At 38.9% G+C, this 12,039-nt stretch overlaps 1 pseudogene; it reads right to left on the reverse strand.

The window, feature by feature from the left end:
• Positions 1-10,686: 10,686 nt before the first annotated feature.
• On the reverse strand, positions 10,687-11,705 carry LOC102175012 (annotated as a pseudogene).
• Positions 11,706-12,039: the final 334 nt, after the last annotated feature.

A 12,039-nucleotide genomic window follows, 5' to 3' on the forward strand; every position in this document is an offset into this window, starting at 1 on the left:
ACATTCAGAAAACTAAGACCATGGCTATCCCATCACTTCATGGCAAATAAATGGGGAAATAATGGAAACAGTGAGAGACTTTATTTTTGGGGGCTCCAAAATCACTACGGATGGTGACTGCAGCCACGAAATTCAAATTCACTTGCTCCTTGGAAGAAAAGATAAGACCAACTTAGACAGAATATTAAAAAAGCAGAGGCACTACTTTGCCAACAAAAGTCCGTCTAGTCAAAGCTATGGTTTTTCCAGTAGTCATGTATGGATGTGAGAGTTGGACCATAAAGAATGCTGAATGCTGAAGAAATGATGCTTTTGAACTGTGGTATTGGAGAATATTTTTGGGAGTCCCTTGGACTACAAGAAGATCCAACCAGTCAATCCTAAAGGAAATCAGTCCTGAATATTCATTGGAAGGACTGATGCTGAAGCTGAAACTCCAATACTTTGGCCACCTGATGTGAAGAACTGATGCACTGGAAAAGACCCTGATGCTGGGAAAGACTGAAGGCAGGAGAAGGGGATCACAGAGGATGAGGTGGTTGGATGGCACTGCTGACTCAATGAACATGAGTTTGAGTAAGCTCCGGGAGTTGGTGATGGACAGGGAAGCCTGGCATGCTGCAGTCCTTGGGGTCGCAAAGAGTTGGACACGACTGAGCGACTGAACTGAATAATGTTAGCAAACATGTATGAGAGAGTTTTGGTTTTGACAACACCACTGTAGTGAAATATCTGCATTTAAATCTTTGTGCATATACATGACTGTTTTCTAGAAATTGAAATCTTGCATCAGGATGTAAGGACAGATATTAAACAACTTAAGGAGGGAATAGTTGTACACTTCACTTGGTCCCAGTGAGAAACCTGCCTTTTCTAAGTGACACGAAGTCATATCAGTTACAGATGCATAGCTGTGGCCACAGAAGTGCGATGCTCCTTGGGTCTCCCACAGGGTGGGACCCGCAGCTGAAGTGTGGGTCTTTCCAGGCTGGTGGATCTGATCTCTACAACATTCTTGACTTCACAGACCTAAGCCCCTTCCCAATAAAAGCAGGAAGTAACCAAATTTTTAATGAGTTATCATTAATTCATGTATTTGTATTTTTTGCACCCATTGCTTTCCCAGTGTCTTCCAGGAGCATTTAAGAATCCCTGTAGCAAAATGTCAAGATATGCTCTATAAATTTAGGTCAGAGAAGATATAGAGAGAATGAACAAAGTCAGCACCAGGATCTATTTTGACTGTAGGCATTTGTGCCTGATAGTCCTGCAGAGTAATTAAAATTGAGCTAAAAGTTTCTTTCTTACCTTCCTATCGGATGTAGCCGGAAAAGATATGCAGTCATTTGCAAGATTTACATTGGTCACAGGTCAAAAATATGTCGATTCTTCCAGGATAAATGTTTCCTGATAATCGAATTTCAAAAACAAGTTTGATCTCCTTATGGAGTGTAGATGAGTTAACCTTATACTTTATCATCTAATCAAGACACTTTAGAATGGGAAAGAGGCATCATTAATAATTATGCTGGGGGACTTCCTTCCTGGTGGTCCAATGGTTAGGACTCTGTGGTCTCACTGCTGAGGATCTGGGTTCAGTCCCTGGGCAGGGAACTAAGACCTTGCAAGCTGTGTAATGCAGCCATTAATAATAGTAATATGGTTATACTGAACAACAGGTGTAAACTGGACAAGGGGTCAGCCTGATGAAAAAGACAGAGCGCTGTCTTTAGTAATCTTGTCATAAGTGTATTATGATATGGTTTGCTACAGTCATCCTCTAGGACAGTGGTTCTCACAGTATGTTCCTTGGACTAGCAGCAGCAGCAGCATTTCAGAGATTGGCAGAAATGCAAATTCTCAGGTCTTACACCTGACTTTTGAGTATGAAGTTCAGCAATATGTTTGCTGATAAGCCCTCTAGGTGTTCTGATACATGTTCATGTTTGAGAACTGCTGGTTTAGAACCATCTAAAAGAAGCTGAGGGCATAGGGCCAAAGCAGAACTCAGAGGATATGGTTCTTCATGTGCACACCTCACCGACAATTTCATTTCATATAGGTGCAAACCATCCTACATTTGAATTTTTCCCTGGGACTTTTGACAGACACTACTTGGGACTTAGGTAGGCCAAAGTGAAAAGACTATATCAAAACACCACACTGTATACCTTTAGTTCAGTTCAGTTCTGTCACTCAGTTGTGTCCGACTCTTTGCAACCCCATGAATTGCACCACGTCAGGCCTCCCTGTCCATCACCAGCTCCCGGAGTTCACTCAAACTCACATCCATCAAGTCGGTGATGCCATCCAGCCATCTCATCCTCTGTCGTCCCCTTTTCCTCCTGCCCCCAATCCCTCCCAGCATCAGAGTCTTTTCCAATGAGTCAACTCTTCGCATGAGGTGGCCAAAGTACTGGAGTTTCAGTTTTAGCATCATTCCTTCCAAAAAACACACAGGACTCGTCTCCTTTAGAATGGACTAGTTGGATCTCCTTGCAGTCCAAGGGACTCTCAAGAGTCTTCTCCAACACCACAGTTCAAAAGCATCAATTCTTCGGCACTCAGCTTTCTTCACAGTCCAACTCTCACATCCATACATGACCACTGGAAAAACCATAGCCTTGACTAGACGGACCTTTGTGGACAAAGTAATGTCTCTGCTTTTCAGTATGCCATCTAGATTGGTCATAACTTTTCTTCCAAGGAGTAAGCGTCTTAATTTCATGGCTGCAATCACCATCTTCAGTGATTTTGGAGCCCCTCAAAATAAAGTCTGACACTGTTTCCACTGTTTCCCCATCTATTTCCCATGAAGTGATGGGATGGGATGCCAGGATCTTAGTTTTCTGAATGTTGAGCTTTAAGCCACCTTTTTCACTCTCCTCTTTCACTTTCATCAAGAGGCTTTTTAGTTCCTCTTCACTTTCTGCCATAAGGGTGGTGTCATCTGCATATCTGAGGTTATTGATATTTCTCCTGGCAATCTTGATTCCAGCTTGTGCTTCTTCCAGCCCAGCATTTCTCATGATGTACTCTGCATATAAGTTAAATAAGCAGGGTGACAATATATGGCCTTGATGTATTCCTTTTCCTATTTGGAACTAGTCTGTTGTTCCATGTCCAGTTCTAACTGTTGTTTCCTGACCTGCATATAGGTTTCTCAAGAGGCAGGTCAGGTGGTCTGGTATTCCCATCTCTTGAAGAATTTTCCACAGTTTATTGTGATCCACACAGTCAAAGGCTTTGGCATAGTCAATAAAGCAGAAGTATATGTTTTTCTGGAACTCTCTTGCTTTTTCGATGATCCAGCAGATGTTTGCAATTTCATCTCTGGTTTCTCTGCCTTTCCTAAAACCAGCTTGAACATCAGGAAGTTCATGGTTCACGTATTGCTGAAGCCTGGCTTGGAGAATTTTGAGCATTACTTTACTAGTGTGTGAGATGAGTGCAATTGTGCGGTAGTTTGAGCATTCTTTGGCATTGCCTTTCTTTGGGATTGGAATGAAAACTGACCTTTTCCAGTCCTGTGGCCACTGCTGAGTTTTCCAAATGTGCTGGCATATTGAGTGCAGCACTTTCACAGCATCATCTTTCAGGATTTGAAACAGCTTAACTGGAATTCCATCACCCATACCTTAAGTATATATAATTTTTAATTTGTCAGCCATTCCTCCATAAAACTGGAAAAAAAATTTTAATGTTAAAAATTGGTCATAGAATATGCCATTTTCAGTCTGGACTTAAAATTCTGTGCAAGGACTCTGTGGTCAGTTCTTCTTTTAATTTTTTTTTAATCTCCATTTAAAATATGTTTTTCTAAAATATAAAATACAATTGCAATAGTGAGTAGAATTCTTCCAGGATATAAAACTTAGTTCATATATTTTCCCTCCATATATAATCCCTCCATGGTGAGCCATTAGATCAAGGAAAAAAAATGCTTACTTTTTCTATGATGGAGTCCAGCATTTGACCTCAGATTTTTAATTCATTTTGCTTCCCTAAATGTCACAAATACCTTTCTTTGAAATAGAGGTATGTGACATCAGGTTTTGTTTTTGTTTTTTTTTAACTTCTACACCTTTGCACTTTTCATCACATTACTTGTTATCCAGCTTAAGCTTCTCCAACACTGGCAGGTAAACTTACCCTGCCATGAGAATTTACCTTTCCTACCTACCTGTTTTTGTTTTTCACATTTTAGTGTTGCTACTGGGCAAGAGGTGTGTACAATATATTTCTCCCTACTCAGTTCCTAGCATAACATCTGGTACTCAACTGCCTAAGAAAGGTGTTTCTGGCAGTTCTCAAATTAGCTGGAGGACTTGAGGGCTTAGTTTAGTTCTAATTTTTATCAATATTTTTTATTGAAGTATAGTTGATTTATTAATACAATATTGTGTTAATTTCTGCTGTATGGTAAAGTGACTCAGTTAAACAGATACATACATTTTAAAGAATTCTTTTCCATTATGGTTTATCACAGGATATCGAATATTGTTCCCCGTACTATGCAGCACGACTTTGTTGGTTGTCCATTTGATATAAAAATAAGTTTGCATCTGCTAATCCTAAATTCCAATCCATCCCTCCCCCTTCCCCTCTCTCTTGCCTAAGACAAGTCTGTCGTCTTATGTCTCTATGTGGGTCTGTTTCTATTTTGTTGGTAAGTTGATTTGTGTCATGTTCTAGATCCCACATATAAGTGATATCATTTGGTATTTGTCCTTGTATGTCTATTTCATTTAGCATAATAATCTACAGTTTCCTCCATGTTGCTACAAATGGCATTATTTCATTCTTTTTTGATGGCTGAGTACTATTCCATTTGGTATATATTTATATATCTCACATCTTCTCTCTTCATTCATCTGTCTACATAGTCCTCATTTTTAGTAAATAATACAGTGAACATGGTGAATTGCAGAAACTTCAATTATATTTTCTCCTACAAAATGTTATATTATGTGTTTGGCAATATGCATACTGTTTTATACTAGGATTTATTAAGGGCTTCACTGGTGGCACAGTGGATAAGAATCCACTTGCCAATGCAGGGAACACAGGTTTGATCTCTGATCCACAAAGATTCCTGGTGTAGGAGTAGGGGAATGTTGGATCTGAGCTATAGAGATCTGTGGTATGTATAGTGCCACAGTGGTGCCCTCAGTTTGTGGCTTGGGAGCAAGACAGCGAAATTATCTCCTAAGTGACACAACTGTGGGAAAGGGTAAAAATTCAGGGTGGAAGAGTCCTCTTCTGAGATATACCACTGGAGGAATGGGTAAGTCAGGGAGATTCATAAGCTACCAATGGTAAAAGAGCATTAGAGAAGAATGGGTGGTGTCAGACTGGTCATGAGGGAGTTCAGGATGTTTCAACACTCAGTACATACAGAGGGCTTCTCTCCAGTATGAACATTCAGGTGTACAATGAAGTGAGACTTCTGAGTAAAGATTTTCCCACAGTCACTGCATTCATATGGTTTTTCACCAGTATGAATTCTCTAATGTGTAATCAAGACTGACTTGTAAGTGAAGTCCTTTCCACATTCAGTATAAACATAATCTCTTTGTCCAGTCCAAGTCTTCTGGTGTACAAGGAGATCTGATCTTTAGGGAAGACCTTCCCTTGTGGCTCAGCTGGTAAAGAATCTGCCTGCAACGTGGGAGACCTGGGTTTGATCCCTGGGTTGGGAAGATCCCCTGGAGAAGAAAGGCTACCCACTCCAGTATTCTGGCCTAGAGAATCTCACGGACTGTATAGTCCATGGGCTCACAGAGTCGGACACGACTGTGTGACTTTCCCTTTCCCACATCTTGTGTAGGTGTGGGTTTTTTCCCTGTGTGAGTTTTGCTATGCTTATGCATTTGTGATTTGGAAGGGAAAGATGTCCCATAGTCACTGCATTCATATGGTTTCTCTCCGCTATGAATTCTTTGATGTGCAACCAAGTGGGTCTTCTGGATAAAAGCCTGCCTACATTCAGTGCATATGCAGTGTTTCTCTCCTGTATGAATTCTGATGCAACCTCACTATTGACTGATGAGTGAAAGTTTCATCACATTCATTGCATTCATAGGGTTTTCCCACAGAATGACTAATCTGATGGACAAAGAGGTGTGGCTTCTGAGTGAAGACCTTTCTACATTCACTGCATACATAGGCTATCTTCCCAGTAAGAAATTTTCAATGAAGAATGTGTTCTTGTTTCTGGCTGAGGGCTTTCCCACACTGACTAGGTTCACAGAATTTCTCATTTAGATGAGAATTAACATAGTTAGTATAAGTAAAATTTGACTATAACCAATAATCTTCTCAAGGTTTTACTCATGGTACTTCTATTAGGACTTGTAAGTTTAACCTATACTTCAAACCATTTCCAAATGAATCACATTTAAGGCATTGTTCTTATGAACTAACTGTGGGCTCATGTAAGTTATTTTTCCAGTGTACTTATGTTCACAATCTCTATTATTCAATATGTTCTTATTTATCAAAGCAACATGACACAGAGATCTATTTTGGTTTTCTTTATGTTTACCTGGTCATCATATGACCAGTTTTTTTTAATTAATCATTTTAATTAAAATGAAACAAGGAATAATTCCTCTTGAATCTCATTGTGAAATGAAGCTTTTACAATAATTATAAACTGTAAGATTTCAATCCCATGCTTCTCTCCTAAAAGGAGAAAAAGAAGGCAAAATTCAAAAGTAAAACAGTTGTCAAATATAGAGGAGCTACATGCAACTTATCCAGGTTGTACACAGGGAATCCAGATGATGATAATGACAGAAAACACTCCTATGGTTCTTATTATATGCTATGTACTTATAGTTTTTAAGATATGCCAGGCACTGTTCTAAGTGACACTTAACTATGTACATACATATAAATTCATTTAATTCTCACAGAAAACATACAAGATAGATACTATTATGCATATTTTTAAAAGAGGAAACTAAAGCCCAGAACAGGTAAATAATTTTTCCAAGGTGACACAGGTCATATGCAGGAGAGATTAAAACAAGGCAGCATGTCTCCACTTACATAGACTATCTGGTACCCATTTAGTTCTTCCAGCAGCTCAGCTTTACCCTAAATAATGTACCAACTCACTTGGAAGGGGAAGTCTAGTGATTTGTAGAAGATGAAATACAATAGGTTTTTAACATTAAATAGAATGAATAAGTTATGCTATTAACCATATACCAAATCTTAAAATACTGAGACTGATTGGATCATGAAATCCAATCTGTGTTCCTCTTTTGGTTAGGCCAAAATAGTGAAATCTAGAACTTGGTCTTATCCCTGCTAAACTTCACTATTCTTTCACTCCTATGCTGTACTCTTTATATCCACAAGCCTCACTTCATTTACTCTATAGATAGTAAGCATCCCAATTCGTAGGCATGGATTGAGAACTTTTTCCAACTTTGTACTTCATTTAGTATATATGTACAAAACTCACCAGAGCCAAAAATATTTAGTTATAGCTACCACTATTCAATGTAAAAAGTTAATACCTGTGCTGAAAAAAATTATCTTTAACATTCTGAGCCCATAGAATTACTTATGAGCACATAAATAGAGTCATAAGTCTGGAAACATAGCTATGACTGTGAGTTTGCATTCTGCTAGTCATGAACATGTCTTCAAAATACCCAGTTTATTTCCCAATCCAATAATTATTCACATACACTTCTTCCATTAATTTGGCTCTTTGTGCTCTTTGTCCCAGTTCAAAATATATATGTGATTCATAGATCAGTTAAGAGCACAGTGCTCTGAAAATAGTCCACAGTCTCACCGCAACTTTAGGGAGACATAATTTTCTCTGAATTTTAAAAGTGGACACTATCTATGTGGCCCACCTTGATGCATTTTGAGTACGAGTTGTCTGCTTCACTAGAGTGACTAATGAACAAGGCTGAATTCTTTTTTGTTTTCAAGCCATTTCCCTCCTTCCTACTAACAATCTGTTTCTTTGAACTCTTTTTGACACACTTAAAAAAACAAACCCACTGAAACATCTCCACAAAACTATTAATGGCAGTACTTGAACTGGTTTCTCCATTTTTCCACTAGAAAATTTAAGAATAAAATATATTACTGTTCTTATTCTTAAAGATTTTTCATAGATATGGGATGGAAAATAATCATATACCACCAATCTAAAAACATTTGTAGAGAAATATTTCTGGAAGGAAGTTAATAAATGATTAACATTGGTAGTCCCTGGGGAAGAGAACTGGGGGCCAGAGGTGAGAGTGAGATATTTTACTGTGTATTCTTTCACAATTTTTGATTTTCAAAGTTTGTGAATGTATTATCTCTCAAAAATTTTTTAAATTAAAAATTCAAGGGGGAAAGTTTTTATTTGTTCTGAGTTTCTTGGGATGGTGGGGGTGAGAAAAGGAAAAGAATATTAGATATTGGAATGAATAAAGGCCCAATTTCATGGTACAGGTGAAGCCTGTGTCTAAATAGAGCTCTAAATAATCATGAGCCTAGACACAGAGAGAAATTTCCTATGTAGGAAACAATAAGAAAGCTGGAGTTAAAAATGAGTTGTGGAGGATATACAGATATGAATTTGAGTTGGAAATAAGGGGCCTGCTGTCATTAAGAGGAAAGTTTAATTATCATGTACTACATAATAGGGAATAACTGCAATTTTATTTCATAAGGCTAGTACAAGATAAATGTCATGGTTTAGGTGATGAAATCTGTCAGTAGCACCTAAAATGAACTTGTTAAAAAATGGAATCAGTTAATCCCATTAAGAACAGAATAATCCAAACATGATAAAATACGAATTTGCTTTTAGGTGACATATATGGAACTTGAAAAAAAAGCCATTTAAATACTATTTTAAAGAGGAAAAAAATAGGATTGCAGAGTGAAAAATATTGAAGAGGAGAATAATATCTGATTTGGGCAGTGATGATTCCAGTTAATAATATATTGAGAATGAAGGAACAGCACAGCTTTGAGAAATGTCACTCTATATAGGTAAAATATGGTACTAGGGTACAGTTATAATGTAAGGACTAAAGGTATCACTATATGCGTCAGTAAAATAGGGGGAAAAAAGTGTTCAGAATGGATGGAACATCCCCTTAAGGAAGGGAAGAGCAGAGGACAGTAGACAGGGCCTTTCAGTTAGAGGGAATGAAAGGAAAAAGGTTTGTAAAAAGAAAACAAGGTAGTCATCAACAAGGAAAACACAAAATAGCTACAGTTACAAATGGATAGAACAATAAGAACAAGCACTTCAAAGAATGGAATCCCATATGGATAACAAATACAATTAACATGCAAAGTAGCTGATTATAAGAGAAACTGAAACACAAACACCACAAAGTTAGCAGCTGAGGATGAGACAGGGTGATGAGCAACAGTATAGGATCTGATGTCAGTGTTGGCATTTGTGAAACGAAATGAATCTGGTTCTAGATGACAGTTGAGAAGCTGGAGAGGAAATGGAAAGGGATTGGCAGGAGCAAGAGCAGGACTTGGTGGTTTTGAAAGGAGGCAGATCCATGAAATCTGAGTACATAAGGACAAAAAGTATGCTGGGAGTGTGGCAGGACAGAAGAAGCACAAAATAGCAGGGAAGGAAAAAGTAACTAAGAAATCAAGGTGTTTGAGAAGGAAGCGTGGCAAATAATCTAAAGTACAGGAATAGGGGGAGAAGGGCAGATAGCTCTCCTGCCAAAAAGCCAAGCAAAGAAGACAGTGGATATTGGCAAGGATCATACTAGGAGATCGTGTTTAAATACTAAAGGGGTTTCTGTCAACTTTGTCTAAGCAACTGTAAAAGTTTAGAGAATTTTTTTTACGGAAGCAATTTTTTAATGAATCTGTAAATCAAAAAGCTCCCATTTCAAAATAAAAACAAATTCCAAATCATGTAGATGTTTACAGTGACTACGTTTATCTAAACATATATATATGTTCAGTTGTAAGATGTTAACTAAACTTCTGTGACAAATATGCTTTTTATTAATACCAAGAACATTATATAATTAATACAGAGTCCTAAGGATAATCTAGTCATCACTAAGTTTTATTTAAGTCTTCACTTAAGATGCTGTTATTTCTAGCACAAGTAAGCAGGCACAATCTTTCATATGCTCAAACACTGGAATTTTTGATTGCCACCATATCAGCTGGCTTGCAAACAAGAAGCCAACCATTTTAAGAATGTTTTAAGTGAACAACTTGCAAACCCCAGGGATGGATAAACCCTCAGGATGCATTAACAACCATCACAACTGTGGCTGAAGACTGTGCATGCCCTCCTTCTGATATGAGATCTCAAAGCAGTATAGTTCAAAATAAAAGATTTTAATGAAAAATTCTCATATGCACAATTTCTCCACCAATTTGTATGTGTCAACCATTTAGTGAACTTTTCCACTTGAAAAAAAGGAATAGAAACCTGGACACCATGTTTCACTATCTCAGTTAATATTCACAATTAGAGTGGCTACAGTTCAGGACATAACATCATCAATGCTGACCAGAGCCAGTTTATAGTGAAATTGAGTCATTTACACCAAGTAAATGGTTGTCAACAAGCACAGGCTAGTGTACATATGAACTCAAATTTCTAGATTTGGGGAGAAACAAACGCTGATCCAGTTATCTGCTCTGCTTCTTCTGTTCCTTGAATCATGCTTGGAAACCTGTCACTTTACTTTTGGTTTTGTCAGTTTGCTTGCCTTTGGGGGTTTGGGCCTGCTGACCCTGCCCACTTGAAGAGGCTGCCTGCTGTTCTGCTTTCTGCTTTAACACTGTCCAATCAGATGCATAGTCATGTTGGTGATTCAGGGTCCTGAAAAGAATGCGGAATAGCAGCCTCAAGTACATGTAGTCCGGGGCTTCCTCAAAGCACAGCCCACAGCAATACTTTAAGTCCATGGCAAATTCTACAGGAAATCCCTTACATAAAACATCAACAGGTGTGGCCATCTTCTTTTCGCAAATCTTTTCATATTTTTGTTTCATTGTTGCAGCCTTTACTTCTTGCCATGGCAGGCTGGCTCTATTAAAATACATCAAAACATATCCTAATGATTCCATGTCATCTTGCCGACTCTGTTCAATACCAAGATGTGTATTGATGCTAGCATAAGAACAGTGCCAGTGAGATTTTTACCTATTCTGTATGGTATGTGCTGTCTTGTACTGTTATCTAAGTACTTTTTGGCCAAACCAAAATCAATAAGGAATAACTTCTTCCACGGTTGCCCAGTACCCATCAGGAAGTTACCTGGTTTAATGTCTCTGTGTATCAGATTCTTTGTATGCACATATTTGATTCTACTGATCATCTGGTCAGCTAACATAAGTACAGTTTTCATTCTGAGGCTTCTTGAACAGAAATTGAAAAGATCTTCAAGGCTGGCTCCAAGAAGATCCATGATTAGCACATTATAGTCCATTCCCTGACCATACCACCTTATCTGGGGGATGCCAACCCCACCTTGAAGAATGTTATAGAGTTCACTCTCGTACAGTAACTGGGATTGCGTCACCCTCTGAGATTCTAACTTCACTGCCACTTCCTCGCGGTTGGTAATGTTGATCGCCAAATAAATGTCCCCGACAGAGCCAGACCCAATCTTCCGTACCAGTTTATATCTCCCTCCGATGATGAAATCGGCCTTGGAGCCGCTGCAGCTTGCCATCCTGAGAGACAAAGATGGCGCTGGGGCTAAGTCCTGACACCTCTAAGGGGAGGATGGAGGCCTCTAGGTCTCGTCCACGGAGCAAGGCTGCGAAGGGCAGAAGGAAACAGAAAATGCTGGCTGTTTCTCAGCGTTACAGGGCTCAGAATCAGCCAAGGGGAACATAGCCACGGCTACAGTCAGGTTTCTTTTCACTAGGCCGCAAATTGTTGAGGGGGTTCTCACCGTTAGCAGGCTGAGTGACTTGTTTCTGGCGGTGGCCTTGGCCTCGCTTTAACGGCGACTTTGGGGGCTGGTAAACGGAAGCCGTGAAGTTAGGCTGGCGACACCACTG

The sequence above is a fragment of the Capra hircus genome, assembly GCF_001704415.2.
Source record: "Capra hircus breed San Clemente chromosome X unlocalized genomic scaffold, ASM170441v1, whole genome shotgun sequence".
Taxonomy (NCBI): Eukaryota; Metazoa; Chordata; class Mammalia; order Artiodactyla; family Bovidae; genus Capra; species Capra hircus.